The sequence below is a fragment of the Stenella coeruleoalba genome (genome assembly GCF_951394435.1).
Source record: "Stenella coeruleoalba genome assembly, chromosome: 12".
In the NCBI taxonomy this organism is placed as follows: domain Eukaryota; kingdom Metazoa; phylum Chordata; class Mammalia; order Artiodactyla; family Delphinidae; genus Stenella; species Stenella coeruleoalba.
The window spans coordinates 35,472,700-35,492,266 of NC_137158.1; the positions used below are offsets into that span (position 1 = coordinate 35,472,700).

Consider the following 19,567-nt stretch of genomic DNA (forward strand, 5'->3'; position numbering starts at 1 on the left):
TCCACCATTCTTTTTTTTTTTTTTTTTTTTTGGTGGTACGTGGGCCTCTCACTGCTGTGGCCTCTCCCGTTGCGGAGCACAGGCTCCGGACGCACAGGCTCAGTGGCCATGGCTCACGGGCCCAGCCGCTCTGCGGCATGTGGGATCTTCCCAGACCGGGGCACGAACCCGTGTCCCCTGCATCAGCAGCAGACTCTCAACCACTGCGCCACCAGGGAAGCCCTATCCACCATTCTTGAATGTCATGGTCTGCTGCCTCCTCATAAAAATGAAGTACATACTCTAATACTTAAGATATTCAAAAAAGGATGCTGCAGTTTTTACAGCTAATTTTATCCAAAAGGGGGTGGTAGTGGTAAAAGGATTATCATTGTAAAAAAGTTTAAGATCCCTCCTATTCCTATTTCAAAAGTCAGAGAACCTGTTACTGGTTTATTGACTAATATATGTGTTTAGTAATAAAATAAGGCAACAGTGGTCTTAAATGACACAATAGACCAGTTGGGCTTAGTAGATATCTACAGGACATTACATCCCAAAACAGCAGATTACACATTCTTTTCAAGTGCACATAGAATGTTCTCCAGGATAGACACTAGGCTACAAAACAAACCTCAACAAATTTAAGAGGATACAAAAATTATATCAAGCATTTATTCCAACCACAGTGGTATGAAACTAGAAATCAAAATAAGAAAAATGGGAAGAGCTCAAACATGTGAAGTCTAAACAACCTGCTACTAAAAAACACAATGGGTCAATGAGAAATCAAAGAGGAGATCAGAAAATATCTCAGGACAGAAGAAAATGGAAACACAACTTTCCAAAATCCATGGGATGCAGCAAAAGCTGTTCTAAAGGGGAAGTTTATAGTGATACAGGCCTTCCCAAGAAACAAGAAAAATATCCAATAAACAACCTAACTTACCATCTAAAAGAATTAGAAAAAGAACAACCAAAGCATAAAGTCAGCAGAAGGAAGGAAATAATAAAGATCAGAGGAGAAATAAATAAAATAGAGACTGAAAAATTTATATGTATAAAATTTTTCTTGTGTCCTTGTTTTTATATCATAGTTGTCTTTGGGTTTCCCTAATAACTCCTCTGTAGACTGAGTCTGCATCTTGCTGCTCTTTCAGGTGTGGTCATAGGTGTGAGAGTAACGAAGTGTTCTATAATCTAATGATTCAATCTCAACAGATGTTTCTTAGTTTTTCCCCTTTAGAGAAGATTAGAAGACTAGAAAGGGCTAGAGTAGGATAGATGCCTTTCCCCCATGTGACATAAAGCTGTGATAAAATCTTTTTCCCTGGAGAATAGTCCTTTTATAGAAAATGCTCTGGGTATATTTCACAATGACTACTTCTCCCCTTCCTCCATCCTTGGCTTTTTATTATAAGAATCTGGTGGAGTGCCTGAGGGTAAAACTCATGAAAGTGTGCCCCTCCCCCACACCTTCACCCAAGAATATAACTTCAGGAGTTTCCCACCTTCAAGCTAATCCACACTTAGTCTCCAGCAATTTATCACACTTACCACATCTGTGCTCAAACCAGTGTATGGCTCCAGTGGCTCTGCTCCAATTAAGCAGATCTTGGCTGTGACTCTTGGATTATCCTGTCTCTCCAGATTTGGGGGCAGCAGTAGTCCTGCAACCTCAATTCTCTGATGGTTCTAAGAAAAAATGCTGATTTTCAGTTTGCTCAGCTTTTTTCTTATAAGTATGACAGTGATAATTTCCAGGCTCTTTAGATGTCAGAGCTGAAATCAGAAGTTGTATGTAATCTTTGAGACTGAGTTTTTTTCATTTAATGTAATGTCTTTGAGATTCATCTATGTTGTTGTGTGTATTAATAATTGTACCCTTTTCTTGCTACAGAGTATTCCATAGTATGAATGAAGCACACATTGTTTAACCATTTACCTGTTGAAGGGTATTTGGGTTGTCTTCTATCTGGGACATTATAAATAAGGCTGCTATGGACATCCGTGCATAAGTTTTTGTGTGAACATAAGTTTTCATTTCTCTGGGAGGAATGTCCAAGGCTACAATAGCTAGGTTGCATGGTATTTGTTTACTTTTTTAACTTTTAACACACTGGGAACTGGGTGTGTTAAGACTGAGAAACAATGTGCTCTTGACTCATAAATAAATTTATTAGAAAATAAAAGTTGTGCACCAATTTTTTTTTTTATATTGGATGGTCAAAGAAAGCAACTCTATGTGATGATATTTGAGAAGAAAACTGGGAGTTAAGCACCTTCTTAAAATTTATTTGATTTAGAGAAATAATTCTGCCTGATATTTGGAGGGTACATTGTGGCACAGCACATTATAAGAGGAAAGATCAATTAGAAGGGTTTTGTACACATCTCTGTAGATGATGGCAGCTTGGATTGGTGTGGTAACAGATGAGATGGAGAAAAGTTGGCAGTATAATGGATGTTGCAAGGGCAGTTATATAGGTGGTTTAGATAAGGTGGTTGAGGCAAAATGAGATAGTTATTTGGAACGACAAAGAGATTTTGACAGAGCAAATGAGAGGAAGAGTGGTACAATTTACCAAAATGTGATATTCGTGGTATGAATGTGGTTCTTATTAAATAAATCAGTGTCACTGAATAGATTTTTTTTTATAGTCAGCCAGATATTTATTTTAATTTCATATGCAGGATTTATGATTTTACCTGTTGGTCAAGTAAATCATCCAGGTCATAGCACTGTGTTTGTTAAATGGTTTTTATGTAATGGAAGCTCCTAAAATATTTGTGGTACCAACTGCATAAAGTAACATCATTACTGTATGACATATATCAAGAACCTAGTAAATATATCCCCAGGTAAAACATTTCTCTGGCAAAGCTTCAATGTTAAAATTCAAATTTAGAAGTAAATCAATACTAAGATGGGTTATGATAGGAAATAACAAGGCCAGTGAGAGTAGTAAAAGTGTTGAGGAAATTTTTTAGAGAGTCGGGAAATAATGCTTACATTCTAGGTGGATGATGTTAAGAGAAAGAAAACACAGAATACATAAGAAATGAGAAGTGAAAAGAGAATGAAAGAACATCAGGGAATTAGAAAATGGCCATCAAAAAGAGAAAGAAATTCATAACTTCAGATAAATTGTAAAGGGAGCCGTTAAAAGTGAAACTTCAAACATAGCCTTTCTGGGCCTTCTTTCCCACTGCAGCCCACACTGTTCCTGCCAGACACCCTGGCATCACCATCAATAGGAGAATGAAAGTAATTGGAAGTTTAAAAGTATTTTCTGTAGCCTATCAACTTCTCTTCTGTTAAATGATAACATCAAACATGGGGTTTTATTAGATGCCCAATGTGAGGAGTGCCTAAATTAAAGCAAATCCTCTCCATCTGTTGTACAGAATTTGAAAAAAAATTATCAAGTTTTCCATATGTTTAAATTACCAGAAGTCAGTGTTCACAATTTGGTAAATTAGAGATGAATGTAGTTTGTAGACAAGATGTAAATGTTGAATATTTAGTGTTTTACAGCTATTGTTTTTTTTTTTGTTGTTAAATATGAGAAAATATTTGAAGGTTTAAGGCCTTTAAAATATTATTACAAAACACATATCATTTTCATCAAATGAATACCATTGGAAATTACTCAGTCTACTTATACAAAAATTACTAAACTATCAATTTTTAAACTTCATTTTAAAAAGAATTTCAAATGTTATATCATATGAAGACATTTATTTAAACATTAATAATGACCCCTTTTGACTATAATATATGAAATGGAATGTCAAATGAACATCGTGCTTAAAAAATAAAAGAAAATTACACACTTTTGTTTTTACTGTTACGATGATAAACAGGAGGAAGAAGAACTTTTATTTTGATTTGATTTACAGCCTCAGATATACATAGAAATGGAGTCCATATGCCTCATACTTAGAACCACAGGGCAAGTAACAGGGTTGCTGTTTTGGACATGAACAGATTGCTCCTACAGTCATTTCTGCATAAAGCTTTTTCTAACAGTTCTCGAATAGACACCCACACTTCATAGTTCAGTGAACTCAATTTGAACAACATATCTACACCATGACCTGAAGCTAAAAATACTGTAAACCAAACCAAAAAGAAAAATTATTGACCATACTTCTTTAAATTCATGTTAATGAATATTCATGTTTCAAATAGGTCTGAATAAAATAAAAGTGCTAGCACACCAGAGTACTTATTAATGATAAACTCAATCTAAGAAATGTCTAAGATGCTTAAAAGAAAGTCTTGCACTTTAGAGATTTTTTTTCCCCTTACACAATAAAATATTTTTAGAGTTGATTCCCAGCATGGGATTTATTGACTTTGGTGGTTTTCATTAAATTAAATCCTAAAAGACTGAAATTAAATATCTTTCAAAATTACTCACAACCTAGCAGTATACCAGGTGTTTAGTGGAACAAAAGGTCCTCAGTTCACAATTTGCTGTTTGGTGGAGGAGGCAAAGAGGCATAAAGCAGAATGTAAAGGGTAAAGGTAGTTACATTTTCTTCTCCAGCATAGCTACCATACTTTCCAGTTAAAGAAGAAATACACACACACACACACACACATATGTATATATACATGGAAGTAAAAGAATACTTTTTTTTCCTTTAACAATATAGGAAGGACTTAATATTGTTTTACCAACTCTTCTCAAAAAATGCAACCTACAATAATGCTCTTATCACTCACATCATTCCTAACACTCAAACTTCAAATCAATACCAGGTACATTCCTGCAGTGCTATTATTTAATATAAAGCTAAAATGTAATAAAATTTCTTGGTTCATATATAAGGGAAGCCTTACTTGCAATGGGAGAAATCATATAATTCTAAGATACTAATTTTAAAATATTAATTAAAAAAGTCATAAAAGTTTCCCATTAGGACAGTAGTTTGTGAAAGAAAAAAATAATTACAAAAAAAAGTTTATGTGTTCACATACTTACTTTGAAATTTCTTACCTGTCATTACTTTCTTTGTCAAAGAGAAGAGCCTAAGAGAAAAAGAAATATTGTAAATTATCAAGAAAAGATTAACCCATTTCACATTAACAGAAAAAAAAAGACATTTAGGTGATATAATTTTATGAGTGTACAGGCTTTGAAAAACTGAAGATGCTCTTAGTCTTTGTTTTATACTAAGCCCTGAATGTTAAAATGCTCTTATTCTACTGCCTTTGTTTCTGAATGATCTTATTATTTGAGATATTTTCTTAATAATTATAGCAGTGTATTTGACCTAAATTTGAGAAAAGAACAATGGATCTCAAGTTTATGGGATATATTAATAGATAAATTTCTTGCATTTGACAGACAATGGACAATTTCATATTATACTTCAAATATTTTTATACAAAGGTACTATTTTTACTGTCAATTAATTATAAACACTACTGAAATGGGCACTATAAAGGAAGTATATATCATCTACATCAGAAGAGTGTGTGTCTACTTTAGGACATTTTGTTAACTTGTATTTTGGAAATAGAATTTGTTTTGGATAGTTTATGAAATTACTAAATTTTATAAAAATATTTTATGTTCCTAAAATATATGAATCAGTTTTCTTTTTTAATTCTCTCTGTCACATTTTCACTTGTATCTATAGCAGTAAAGTGTTTCTAATTTGTTTAATATGTATGTCTGTTGAGTCTTTAAAGATTTAGTAATGATTAACAATTAAAATGTCTTTAATATAAAAATCACTTAAATTAATAAAGCTCGAAATACCTTAGTTCCTCCACCACAACTACCATCATCTCTCACCTAGGCCATTGCATTGGCTTCTAAACATTGGATTTTGCAAGGCAAAGAGGTTTGTGAAAAACAGGAAGAGGGAATTAAACAACTTGGTATGGACTATGGAGGAGTAGAAATGGGTCCAGAAATGGATCTAATACACTCCCTCAGTTTGCAGGGAACAAAATTACATATTCTGCAGGAAATAGAATATAAAGAGGTAAACATTTAGGTTTTAAATCTACAATTATTATTATTACTATTATTTGCGGTACGCGGGCCTCTCACTGTTGTGGCCTCTCCCGTTGTGGAGCACAGGCTCCTGACGCGCAGGCTCAGAGGCCATGGCTCGCAGGCCCAGCCGCTCTGCGGCATGTGGGATCCTCCTGGACCGGGGCACGAACCTGTGTCCCCTGCATCGGCAGGTGGACTCTCAACCACTGCGCCACCAGGGAAGCCCCATTATTATTATTTTAATATAATCTGTTTTAGATTTAAAGAAAAATTATAAAAAATAGTAAGAAAATTACCATTTACCTCACACCTACTTTCACCAGTTATTACATCTTACCTCTACTATGGAACATAATAAAAAAGATACGTGAAGTCAAAACAACTTATCACTGTTGATGATACTGTTGATCATCTGGCTGAGGTAGTGTTTCTCATGTTTTTCTACTGTTACATTACTTTTTTTCCCTCCCTTTCCATAATCTTCGCTTTGAAGGAATTCACTGTGTGCAGTCCACACTTGAATGGGGCATTACAATCAGCTTCCTTGAGTGTGGAGAATAAATTACAGTTGACCCTTGAACAACACAGGTTTGAACTGCACGAGTCCATTTATATGTGGATTTTTTTCAATAAATACGTATTACAGTACTACGCAATCCATGGTTGGTTGAATCAGTTGATGCTGAACCCAGTATAAGGAGGGCCAGCTGTAAAGTTTTATGCAGATTTTCGACTGCATGGGGTAGGGGGAGGTTGCAAACCCCCTCATTGTTCAAGGGTCAACTAAGCTGGGCTATAATCCAATACAAACTACTTATTTTTTGCTTAGATTATTCAGACTTTGACCACTGAGAGCTCTTTCAGTTGGTTCCTAAGTCCTATTAATGTATTCATATCATTGTAGTGTGTTTCTTTTTGGTCGCTGTTGTCTCTTTTGGCCCTTTCTTACTTTCCAGAACTGTAAGATGTATAGGCCCATCTTGTATATTTCCACAATCCTAGAATCACTGATTTTTCCAAGAATCCCTTGTTCTCATATTGGAGAGTGTTACTGGAAACCAACATATGGGCACTAGGTATGTTGCTTGCTACTGGAGTATCATTGTTTTCAGACCATTTTATCTGAGAGGGCAAGGAAACATATGTGTTTTCTAACCAGTGTATATACAAGTATTTATAAATATTTCTATCTTTAACTACCTGTATCTATATTTAGTTAAATATGAGCTCATACTGATGTCTCCAACTCTACTCTATCACCTCCTGGATGGTTCTATTCTCTCCTTGCTTGTCTGTAACCTACTACTCCAAACAGTTAGAAAGCTTTCTCCCACAATCCAACATCCATTTACTTAGTTGCTCATTTCTAATATACATGTATAGTGGTTTCAGAATTGTTAACCCATATCCCCATGGGAAACTACTTTATCACATAAAATACAGTGCTTCTCCTGCATGCCTTCTGTCTTTAGTCTTACAGTCTACAGTAATATCCAGAGTGACTTAGGGCAGCACCATTCTCCCACTCCAAGCAAGGAGTCTTTTTCACACTTTTTAAAACATTAATATTTTTATAGTTTCCTGTGCATACTGGCATTCCCTGATCCCTTAATTGATTTTTTAAAATTCCCATACCACACATTAGGGTTCACTGTGTTCTGTATGGTTCTAAGGGTTTGGAAAAATGTATAATGTCATGTATCCACCATTTAACATGTAAAAAAAATGCATCCAACATGAAAAAATGCACTTTACCATTTGCACTGCCATTTATATGTCATACAGAATAGTTTCACTGCCATAAAAAATTCCCTGTGCTTTACCTATGTAACTTTCCCCTTTCTTCAAACCTGCAATGACCATTGATCAGTCTCAGTAGTTTTACCTTTTGCAGAATGTGTAAATGTTATTATTAAGAATGTAGCCTTTACAGACTGACTTATTTCACTTAGCAAGATGCATTTAACAGTCATCCAAGTATGTGTAAGTTGATAGTTCATTTACGTTTATCACTGAATAGCATTCCACTGCGTGGATGCACCAAAGTTGTTTTATCCACTCACTGGAAGTAAATAGAGAGTCCAGAAATGAACCAATACTTAGGTGATCAATTAATCTGTGACAAAGGAGGCAGGAATATACAATGCAGAAAATACAACCTCTTCTTAAATGATTTTGGGGAAACTAGACAGCTACACTCGAAAGAATCATACTGTTTGGGAGAGGGGCTATAGGTTGAATGAATCACCAATGGCCAGTGAGTTCATCAATCATGCCTCTGTAATGAAGCCTCCATAAAAATCCAAACGGAAGGGTTCAGAGGGCTTCCAGGTTGGCGAAACCAAAACACTTCCAAGTGCTACCATGCTGGGCTGGGCCCGAAGCACCATGAGAGCAGAAGCTTCCCTGTTTGGGACCTCACCCTATGTTTTTTACATGTGCCTGTTGATTCCTACCCTTTAATATGTTGTGGGGTTTTTTGCTTTTTTGTTTTTTTTTTTTGTGGTACGCGGGCCTCTCACTGTTGTGGCCTCTCCCGTTGCGGAGCACGGGCTCCGGACACACAGGCTCAGCGGCCATGGCTCACGGGCCTAGCCGCTCCGCGGCATGTGGGATCTTCCCGGACCGGGGCACAAACCCGTGTCCCCTGCATCGACAGGCGGACTCTCAACCACTGCGCCACCAGGGAAGCCCCTTTTAATATGTTTTGTAATAAACTGGTAATCTAGGGAGTAAATGAGTTTCTTGAGTTCTGTGAGCCTCTCTAGCAAATTAATCAAACCCAAGGAGGGGACTGTGGGAACGTCTGATTTATAGGCAGTTGGTGGAAGTACAGGTAGCAGCCTGGACTTAAACTGATATCCTGAGTTGGAGAGATTTTTAGAAACTTGAACTTGTAGCTAGTGCATCAGAAGCACAGGTAACAACTTGGGCTTGTGACTGGCATATGAAGTGGAGGGCAGTGTTTGGGTACTGAGCCTGTGGAATGGGATGCTATCTCTGGGTGGGGTGGGACTGAATGTTCCAACCATCTAATTTATGGTAACAGGCTCCACCCTTAGATGCTTTCTAAAAGTCACCTTTTTTTTTTTTTTTTTAACATAAACCCAGTTCTGGTAGAAAGGGGCTTGTCATGAATCACAAGACACCTATTTCACCTTTATGACTCTGAAGCATTTTCAGGAACTGAGGACAAGATACCAAATATTATGACAAAAGATGCTCCCATTACTCTTATTGCTCAGGAAATTCCAATGATTTGGGATCTAAGAGCCAGGAAGTGAGGAAGAAGACCAAAAACAGTGTATGAGAAATATATTTTACAAATTACAGTATTACAGTAAGGAAGAAGATTTTATGAATTAACATATATAAGGCACTCTTTACAGTCTTAGGATATAGTATAAGCTCAATAAAGTTTAGCTATTAAAATAGAAATCTGAATCTCAAACATGTCAATTCTACAACAGTCCTGCCAAGACATCTTCCAGCCATGCTTGCATATCTCAGTGAGACAATTAATGAAATGCAGGTTAATCTACCAACTTGTGCTTGAGTCTTTTGGTAATAAATTGTTAAATGAAAGTAAAGAAAAATGACAATGTAGCACACAACACACACACAACCACACACATATACACTGCATGTACACATTCATATTTAATTCAGTGTGCATATCTACCATGCAAAACCCTGTGCTAGGTTCTGTGGATGTTATATAAATAAATGTCTTGAGGTATCCATCCTCAAGAATATACCATTATTCACCTCTAAACAGAAGCTTAATAAGCACAAGGAAGACATCTAGTCCTTGTCTTAGGCACTGATTAAACCAGAAACACTGAACCAATTTAGAACAGTATAAGTAGGTTTTGTTGAACTTGAAACAAAAATCTTTATAATATTCATGCTTCTGAACACAGGAAAAATTTTAAACCAAAATATGTCTGGTGATACCTCTCAGATTTTGTTGGAAATCACTCTCCCCAAAAGGGATATGAATTTATATTTGGGGGGAAAGAAACTTGGTTATGATGATAGCAGTAATATGTTAAAAATAAATTATTTAATATTAAAATACTTTATTGTACTTACCAACAACTCTTTATCAAGAACATATAAATAAAGTACATAAAAGCAAAAGTTAAAACATAAGATGTAAAGCTGACAATTTTGGGGGGGGCCATGCTGCAAAGCATGCGGGATCTCAGTTCCCCAGCCAGGGATCGAACCCGTGCCCCTTGCAGCGGAAGTGCGGAATCCTAACCACTGGACTGCCAGGGAATTCCTGACAATTATTTTTTAAAAGATTAAGGCCTCATATTAGTTTGCTAGGGCAGCCATAAGAAAATATTACAGACTGGGTGGCTTAAACTGCAGAAATTCATTTTCTCCCAGTTCTGGAGGCTAGAAGTCTGACATCAAGGTGTTAGTAGGTTTGATTTCTCCTGAAGCTTCTCTCCTTGACTTGCAGAGAAGGCCACCTTCTCACTGTGTCCTCACATGGCCATCTCTCTATGTGTGCAGGTATCTGGTATCTCTCTATATCCTAATCTCGTCTTATAAGTGCACCAGTCATATAGGATTACGACCCACAATAACAAAACTATTTTAATTCAGTTACCTCTTTAAAGGACCTACCTCCAAATACAATCACATTCTGAGGAGCCAGGGGTTAGAGGAGCTTCAACATATGAATACAGGGGGAACATAAATCAGCCCGTGAGAGACTCTCTCTCAGGAAAAGGTAATTTCTTTTATAATTTTTTCAATGGGCCATCATAAATTATATCTGTATAATTGTTCAGTCTTCAATAAATTCGTAGTCTTATCAATATAAATTGATTCTCCCGTAGCCTATTTTCCCAGAACATTTTATTTCTCCCTGTTCCAAATAGCAATGTTCACAATTTGCATTATGATTCTATGCCTGTCTTCCCCTTCAGATTACCCACACCCTAGGAGGAAAATCACTCTGCTTTATTCATCTTTAGATATCAAAATACAGCATAGACTTTTACTTGTAGGAAGTTTTCAGCCAAGGTTTGAATAAGCTTTAAATGTGAAGGCAATACCAAAAACAAACAAACAAAATGAAGTAAAAATCAGGTATTATACTACTGTATGTTAATAATATCTAGTACAGTGGTTAATAAAAAAAGTAACTGATATATGTATAATTATACATAAACCTCTATACACACATTAAAGGTATATATATATAATTTAAGAAAAAATATGCCTACTTGTTTGATATTCTAGTTTTTAGTCCTGAGTTTCAAAGCACTTAATGCCAAGAACGGTAACCTGCAGTTACACTTTTTCACAATGTTTATTTTAACATTTTGTGGCTTATTTAGCTCTCTCTGCTTCTAGCAATGTTTGAGGTTTATATATCTCAAATGATTTTTGATTTAATATTACATTCAATTACTGTAATTTAGCAATATTGTTCCATACATTTATGAATCATTTTTGAAAATATTGCCATTAAAGCTATTGACAGTGTTAAATATATATGTACAAGACTATAAAAGAAATAAAAAGTAAGTTTCATGTGAACAGGGAAAATAATTCCTTCCCTTTTTTTCACACTACAGACAACTATTAACTGGATTGCTCTCCACCTGTTTTGTGCTTCTGGGGAATCCTTATTTCTTCTATGGAAGGCAGTACGTGGATGAAGTAGGCTTGTTATTCATGTGAAATAAATTCAATCAACACAAGAGAACACCTCATAATTAAATTGAATCTGACATTAAACTAATGAATTAGCATGTCACTAAAATGTTTTATACCACTGACAACTTTCTTCCAGTTATTATAAAATAATTTTCATCTAAGATTCTTAATCATAAAACAAAGCAGGATGGTGAGTCATTTTTGATAAAGTGGGAAAGTTAGCCAAATGATCAAGAGCCGTACAAAAAGGAACACCAAAAGAAGATTAAAAAAGACAGTGTTGGTAGAATAGGTTTAAAAGATTAAAAGCTGAATGGAATAGAATATTTAGATAAAAAGAAAACCACAAAGAGACATCAGAAATATGACAACAAAGATGTAGTATAAGGCATAGTCAAAAATTAAATGAAAATGAAAGTCAATGCATTTTTTACAAAAATCAAAAAAAAAGAGAACAAAGAAATAAATGCCAGTAAAGAGAAGAGAAAGATCAAAGATAGTCATATTAGATATACAAGAGACATTAAGGAGAAAATTCAACTTAATTCTGTCAAAACAATGTCCTTGAATGCAGGTGAATATGTCAGATCACTTAGGACGTTTTCCAGAATGAATATAAGTATTCTTTAAAAATAGAGTGCATATACGTGTGTGTGTGTAATATATAATACATATAAAAACAACTTTTGTGTGTGGGGGGTTTTTTGTTTGTTTTTGGCTGTGCTGCACGGCTTGCAGAATCTCAGTTCCCCGACCAGGGATTGAACCCAGGTCACGGCAGTGAAAGCCCAGAATCCTAACCACTAGGCCACCAAGGAACTCCCTTTTTGCTTGTCAAGTTTTTTTTTATATTTCTTTTTTTTTATCATGGTAAGAACACTTGACATGAGATCTACCCTCTCAGCAAATTTTTAAGTGTGCAGTGTTGTTAACTGTAGGCTTCATGCTGCACAGCAGATCTCTAGAACTTATTTATCTAGCATAAATGAAACATTATACCTATTAAACAGCACTTCATTTCTTTCTCCTCCAGTGCCTGGAAACCACCATTCTACCTCCTACTTTTCTGAGTGAGCATTTTAGATACCTCATAGAAGTTGCATTTAATGAAATTCTGAACCCCAGCAGTGTTTTGTTTTTTGGTTTTGTTCTTTTTTTTCTTTTGGGGACTGCACAAGTTGATCACAAAATTTATATGGAAGAAAAAAGTGTCAAGAATAGCCAAAACGACAATGAAAATGAAAAATAAGAAGGGACTAGCCCTACAGATACCAATAGGGCCAATCTGGTAATATGAAAATTAAAATAGCACAGCAAGATGCAAGAATTGGCACAGCAACGGAGGAACAGAATTGAGTTAGAAACAGACTGAAGAGAACAGGAGATTCATGGAATACTGGAGTGGGAGTTAATTGGGCATTTTGTAGGGCAATTTGGAGATATCAGTAAAGCTGGACATTTCTCTGGAACACAGAAGTTTTACTTTCCTCCCTGGGGAGGGAAAGAGTTTGTCTGTGTTTCTTTTGTGGTGAGGGGAGAAGGAAACTTCCCCCTTTACCCCTCTTGAGTTCATGTGGCTGAACTAATAGTAAAATTGACACAAAACAGATTAACAGGAGAAAAAGAAACAGATTTTGATCCATGTGTATGGAAGGCTCATAGAAATGGGACCTAAGAAGTGGCCAAAGCAGGCAGTTTTTATACTTTTTAGACAAAGAAACAATAAATTTATGAGGAATTGAGAAGACAAAGCAACTTAGACTTTGGATGCTTAATTAGTGAAGAATCGAAACAGAGTTTGGGCTTGGGGTAGTAAATTAAAGAAGTAACAAGGGTTGTTTGAACAGGCTTCTTGGCTCTGAATTCCCTATCTCTGGTGTTAAGGGTGTCCTTCTACTTCCAGATGAAGGGGGCGCACCTTTCATGTAAGAGATGTATTTCCTGCTTTCAGGGGAACAGAGGAGAGTCAGAGTTTCTTTCTTGCATTGGCTGCTTCTCAAGCAACTTCAACTCAAAACATTCAGTATGCTGTTGTGGCATGGCATATTTTAAGGTGGTCCATCCTAAGCCTCAACACTTCCAACACTCCAACTTTTCCATGGGCTACTCAAAGGACTGATTTCTACCTTGTTAATCTCAAAGTGCTGACAGGACTCAGCATAATCTAGACATCGGAGTGCTAGTAAGAACAGAGCTTTGGGGTGGAACTCACCATACCCACTCCCCCCACTCAACACAAGCAAGTAGATGAATAAACCCAAGCTCCCATCTTCTCCCTGGGGAGGGAAAGAGTTGCATCATACATTCAGTGCCACATCTTTTCTGGAGCTGGATTTTGTCTTGACTGTCTTAGAATGCTAAGGGAACTTGGCATACTTAACCTCATTAATCATCTGAGAAATGCAATCAAAATCATAATGTGATATCACTTCATACCTGTTATGATCGTTATTATCTAAAAAACAGAGAGAGAAGCGTTGACAAGGATGTGGAGAAATTGGAACCATTGTTGGTATGAATATAAAATGGTACAGCCACTATGGAAAACATAGTATAGAAGTTCTTCAAAAAAAATAATATTACTGTATGATCCAGCAATCCTACTTCTATTTATCCAAAAAAATTGAAATCAGGATCTTGAAAAGATATTAGCACTCTCATGTTCATTGAAGCACTATTCACAATAGCCAAGATGTCAAAACAACCTTAACTTTGAGTGACTATGAATAGATAAAGTATGAAATACACATACAATAGAATATTATTCACTCTTAAAAAAAAAGAAGGAAATTCTGCAATATGTGACAATTTGGGCAAACCTTGAGGTTTGATGCTAAGTGAAATAAGCCAGTCACAGAAGGATAAGAACTGCATGATTCCATGTACATGAAGTACCTAAAATAATTAAATTCATAGAATCAGGGGGTGGAATGGTGGTTGCCAGGGGTTCAAGAGATGCGGAAATGGAGAATTGCTAGTCAATGGGCATAAAGTTTCTGTTACGCAAGATGAATAATTTCTAGAGATCTTCTGTGCTATATTGTGCCTGTAGTTAACAATACTGTATTATTATGTCCTTAAATTTTGTTTATAGGGTAGATCTCATGTTAAGTGTTTTTATCACAATAAAAGAAATTAAAAAAAAAAAAACAAAAAACCTCTAAGAGCAAATTTTCCAACAAAGAGAGAAACTATGTTGACTCTTCAGGAGATTTTATTAGTACAATATAACAAAACCTTAATTGCAGTTTTAGGTATTACACTTAAATTTCCTCCCCCACTAAAAATAAATAAATATATGTATTTATTGAATTTATACTATGTTTCCGATAGTCTCCTAAGCACTAAGTATACAATGGTTAAGTAAAAAAAATATGCACCATCTCTTCTATCATGTGAGTTAGTGTCTACCCTGAAAGACTGTATTTTCCAGAACTATCATAAGTATTTCTGTTCACCTAACATTTTCCCCCAGGCTTCCTTCACCTCAGGTGGAAAATTCCATTTGGGCTCAAGAAATGTTGCTGAAAAATAACTACTCATACAATTCTCAAGGGAACTACAAGTGCCCATACCCAACTTTTCCTTTTGTTTTCCCCTCTTGTCAACAGATGTCCTGTTTACTTATAATCCTGTATGCCTGAGAACTTGAAATTTTGTGTGTATTTTTTGTTGTTATGTTTATTGTGAATTTTTGCTACATATCTTCACAGTACCTCTGTTTTCTCAAAACACTATAAAAATCTTTCTCTGCTTAATCACTTTGAAGCAGTTTCTGTGGAGGTTGTCTTCTTTGCTTCACTTCAGCTAATAAAGAGTGACTTTTCATTTCTTCAGATATCCTTGGTTATTTCAACAATCATGATGGGTCTTCCACATTATTCATCTAGTACTTTAAACACTTTTTTCCATCAAATCTAAGATATCATGGATTGTAACACCTGCCCTATTTCATGAACCAGTATAAAAGAAAAAATACTGTCAACCTATTATTTCTTATACTTTAGAAATTTAAAGTCACTGAAGGAATTCTTAGAATTATACTGAGATTTTGTTAATTTTACACATATAAAAAGGATAATATAAACAAAATATATTTGCTAATATATTCTTAATACTTTTGCACATTAAACTTGACTCTTAGGGATCATTTTTTGATTTAGAGACATTGATATATATGTCTATGCACAGGCCATAATTTGCTATGCAGCACTGATGATACACCATTTCCTGTAACAGTGCTTTTCTCTTGAGATATTTTCTAAGGCACTGTCATCCTCCCTGTATATTTTGATGCTGTTGCTTACTTGATCTTACTGGAAGGTTTAATAAAAGGTTTTCAGACAACAAGTAGAATTCATATTCTTTCCCTGAAGTGTTTCTTTAATAATCTCGACTTTTATAACAAGAAGTTGCAATTATACTCTTATGGCAGCAGGACAAACAATCAAGTGCTTGCAGGAACAGGCAGTGGAAATTCCACGACTGCTATCTGACCTAAAACAACTTTAAGGCAGGTGTCAAGAACAATGCGCTCTAATTTTACAGATGTTAAATGTGTGCGTGGGGGGCTTTTTAGGACTTTGTACTCACTGTTCCTAGCATTCAGAACCTCTTACCCCTCTGTAGTCTACATTGCTGTCATTCAGTAACTACACTGACTTCCTCTAGGAACAAAATTGAAGGCTAAGGCAATTTGACATCTACCTGCTGCTATTTATTACCAGGTTTCAAGTCTGTTCTCTGTTACTGATATTGTTTTGGCTCTTTTTAATTACAGTGTGATTCCTGTTACTTAGCATGTGTTTTGTGTAAATAATGGCCCTCACACGTGATTTACTGTGCCTCTCACATGTGGTGACTACTAGGACCATACACAGAAGACGGTTCTGTTAGCACCGTTGACCTCTGTAATGATCTCTCAGTTTTAAGTTTTACCAGAGGCCACATGGAATTTACTAATAGTCACTCAGAAGTGAACGTGATCAGTGATTACCGCCCTCATCTAAGGGTTTGGATTTTCTTCTTCCTCAGAGTCAAGTTCCTGCTCAGAAATTACTGGCAGACATTTTCACCTTTCTTTTTAAAACTCATAATCTCCATGCCCAAGGAGACTGAAAACTTCCCAAAGTTTACTGGGCTGTTTGCTTCTCTCAGGAAACCTAAGATGTTCTCTTGCAAAGAAGAGTGACCTGATATAGCTAAGAATTCCCTAAAGCCTAAATGTTTAAATATTTCATTCTTCTTTCCCTGGAGCCTCAGAATCCACATACCTAGATGTATGCCTTCCTGTGATATGTATATGTTTTTCTTCTCTTTTCATCTCCTTCTATTTATTAGGATTCTCCTACAAAAGGACTGTTACTGCATATGATTGTATCTATGTTCAGGAAAAGGAAATAGTTTCTACTACTGTACTTACTTTCCTATTTTGAAGATATTAATTAATCTATCTTCTAACCTCCCTTTTTCTCTCTCCTCTTTCCCCTCTTTTTTCCCTTCCTATTTTACATGTTTTTCTTCTTCCTTTGGCGCCAACATAACTGAAATTTTTCCCTTCTTTATTTTCTGCCATTCACTCCATTTTTTTCCTACTTCATGTTGCCGCTCTGTATACTCTGTTCTTTGGGGAGTTTGCATCAACCTACATGTTTCTCTAATTCAGACTACAACACTTTTGGAGCACCAACATTGACATTTGTCTAGAGTCCAAGATCAAGCTGAATTTACTTTTAAAAAAGAAACATTTACTGAATAAAAAGTTTATTGCCCCATTTTGGCCAACTAAGACAAAATTATTTCAGGAGGAAGGGAAGGAATGGCAAATGACCTGCATATACAACACAGCTTTAGAAAAATGGATAAAACAAACTCAGCAGGTAGTTAGACTACATGTCAGGAAACAAAGATAGGAAAAAGCATGCATTGACCTAAGATGGGCTATTTAGTATCTGACTCCAGATGGAAACAAAATGAAAAGCTAAAAGAAATACTGGCTTTCAAAATGTTTTGGTTATTTTTTCCCCCTGAAGAAGGTAATAGTTTCCTACTTATTGATATTGAAGAAGATATTTTCAGATTTATTGATGTATTTGCATTGATCTATCCAGACTGACTTGCCTCTGATGAGACATTAATAAATGTACATTGTGAAATAACCTATAGATAGCATTGTACTCTGTGGTCATTGAAAACAAATCCAAATTCAAGGTGCTCCTGTGGCTGATGAGCCACTGTTTTGGTGTAACTACCATAATGTTCTATGCCCTTAGGTAAGAGGTGCATGGACACAAACACAATATTTTAATTTTGCAAAAATTTACACACTCAATTTCGCATTTTCTTCCATCCAGAGGCATGAGTACACGCACAACAGACTTTTTCTAATTCTCCAACCTGTAACAATTAATTGATCGTTAACTAAGTCTAGTTACTCCCCTGGCCAATTAGCTTCCATAGGAAGACTATCTTGTGGAGGTTTATGCTCACTCGCCCAATATGTTTGATCATTGATATTATTATTATTATAGATTTTCTTACAAGTCATCCAGTTACACCAGTATTACACCATATAGAAGCTGCTTTATGAATCAGACTAAGATAATTACAAAATAAATTCATTAGAAATACAGTACGATTGTCTTAGGCTTCCCTACAAAGCAAATCTTGATCATAAACCAAATGTCATAATAAATTGGGGATATAAATGAAGATCTAAGTCTCACTTAGTGTTGGTTTCCAAGTCTCTCATTTTATAATACAAGGTCGAACTGACATAGGTTCCTACTGACCATTATGCTTTAATATGAAAGATAAGGGTATATTATTTGTTAAGCAATCTTAATATATAGTTGGGTATAAATATTGCATTTTGTAATTGAAATGCCACACATGTGTAAGAATTTATATATAAAAGAAAATCTTAAGACAGGAGAGAAAGTTAGATTATAGATATTTAGATCAATTGTATATTTAACACAACATTATTATTGAGTTATATATAGAATAGATAAGCAGCAAGGATATATTATACAACACAGGGAAATATAGCCATTGTTTTGTAATAACTTTAAATGGAGTATAATCTATAAAAATATTGAATCAATATATTGTACACCTGAAAGTAGTATAATATTCAATAAAGAAAAAAGTATATATACTTCAATAAAGAAAAAAGAGTCTTCTACGGGACTTCCCTGGTGGCACGGTGGTTAGGAATCGCCTGCCAATGCAGGGGACATAGGCTTGAGCCCTGGTCTGGGAAGATCCCACATGCCCCAGAGCAACTAAGCCCGCAATCCACAACTGATGAAGCCCACGCACCTAGAGCCGGTGCTCTGCAAAAAGAGAAGCCACTGCAATGAGAAGCCCACGCACCACAACGAGGAGTAGCCCCCGCTTGCTGCAACTAGAGAAAGCCTGCGTTCAGCAACGAAGACCCAATGCAGCCAAAAATAAATAAATAAATGAATTAATTTTTTAAAAAAAAGAAAAAAAGAGTCTTCTAGAAACCATGGGTTAAATAAATAGCAAATCAAGGAAAAAAAAAGTGGATAGGCTTGAAAATGATGGCTCTGTATACAAAGGATTTTTTCCATTGAATTCATTATTTAAAATCAACCTAAAATCAAATTTAATCAAAAAATGATACTTAAATTTCTGAAACATATCTTTACCATGTTTGCTATTATTCACATGTAAACTAAACAAGAAATTGGTACTGTATGCAAATAGTTTTTATGCTTTATTTATGTGTAGAAGAAAAGTCTTGAAAATAAAACTGAAGGTTCAAACTTTAAAATTCAGCAACTGACCAAAACTTTTCTGTTAGGGAAGAACAAACTTTTCAGTATCATAATTCTAACAGTACACTATCATCACTTTTG

The 19,567-nt window shown here is 35.5% G+C and overlaps 1 long non-coding RNA gene across 1 annotated transcript in view; it reads right to left on the reverse strand.

Annotated features, from left to right (window-relative positions):
• LOC307195331 overlaps positions 1-19,567 on the reverse strand; it is a 265,217-nt gene that overhangs the window by 9,936 nt on the left and 235,714 nt on the right. The window contains exons 3-4 of the long non-coding RNA XR_013830805.1: positions 4,989-5,020; positions 1,537-1,674 (exon numbers count right to left, since the gene is read on the reverse strand). This is a non-coding gene — a long non-coding RNA (uncharacterized lncRNA). The remainder of the gene's footprint in view (positions 1-1,536; positions 1,675-4,988; positions 5,021-19,567) is intronic.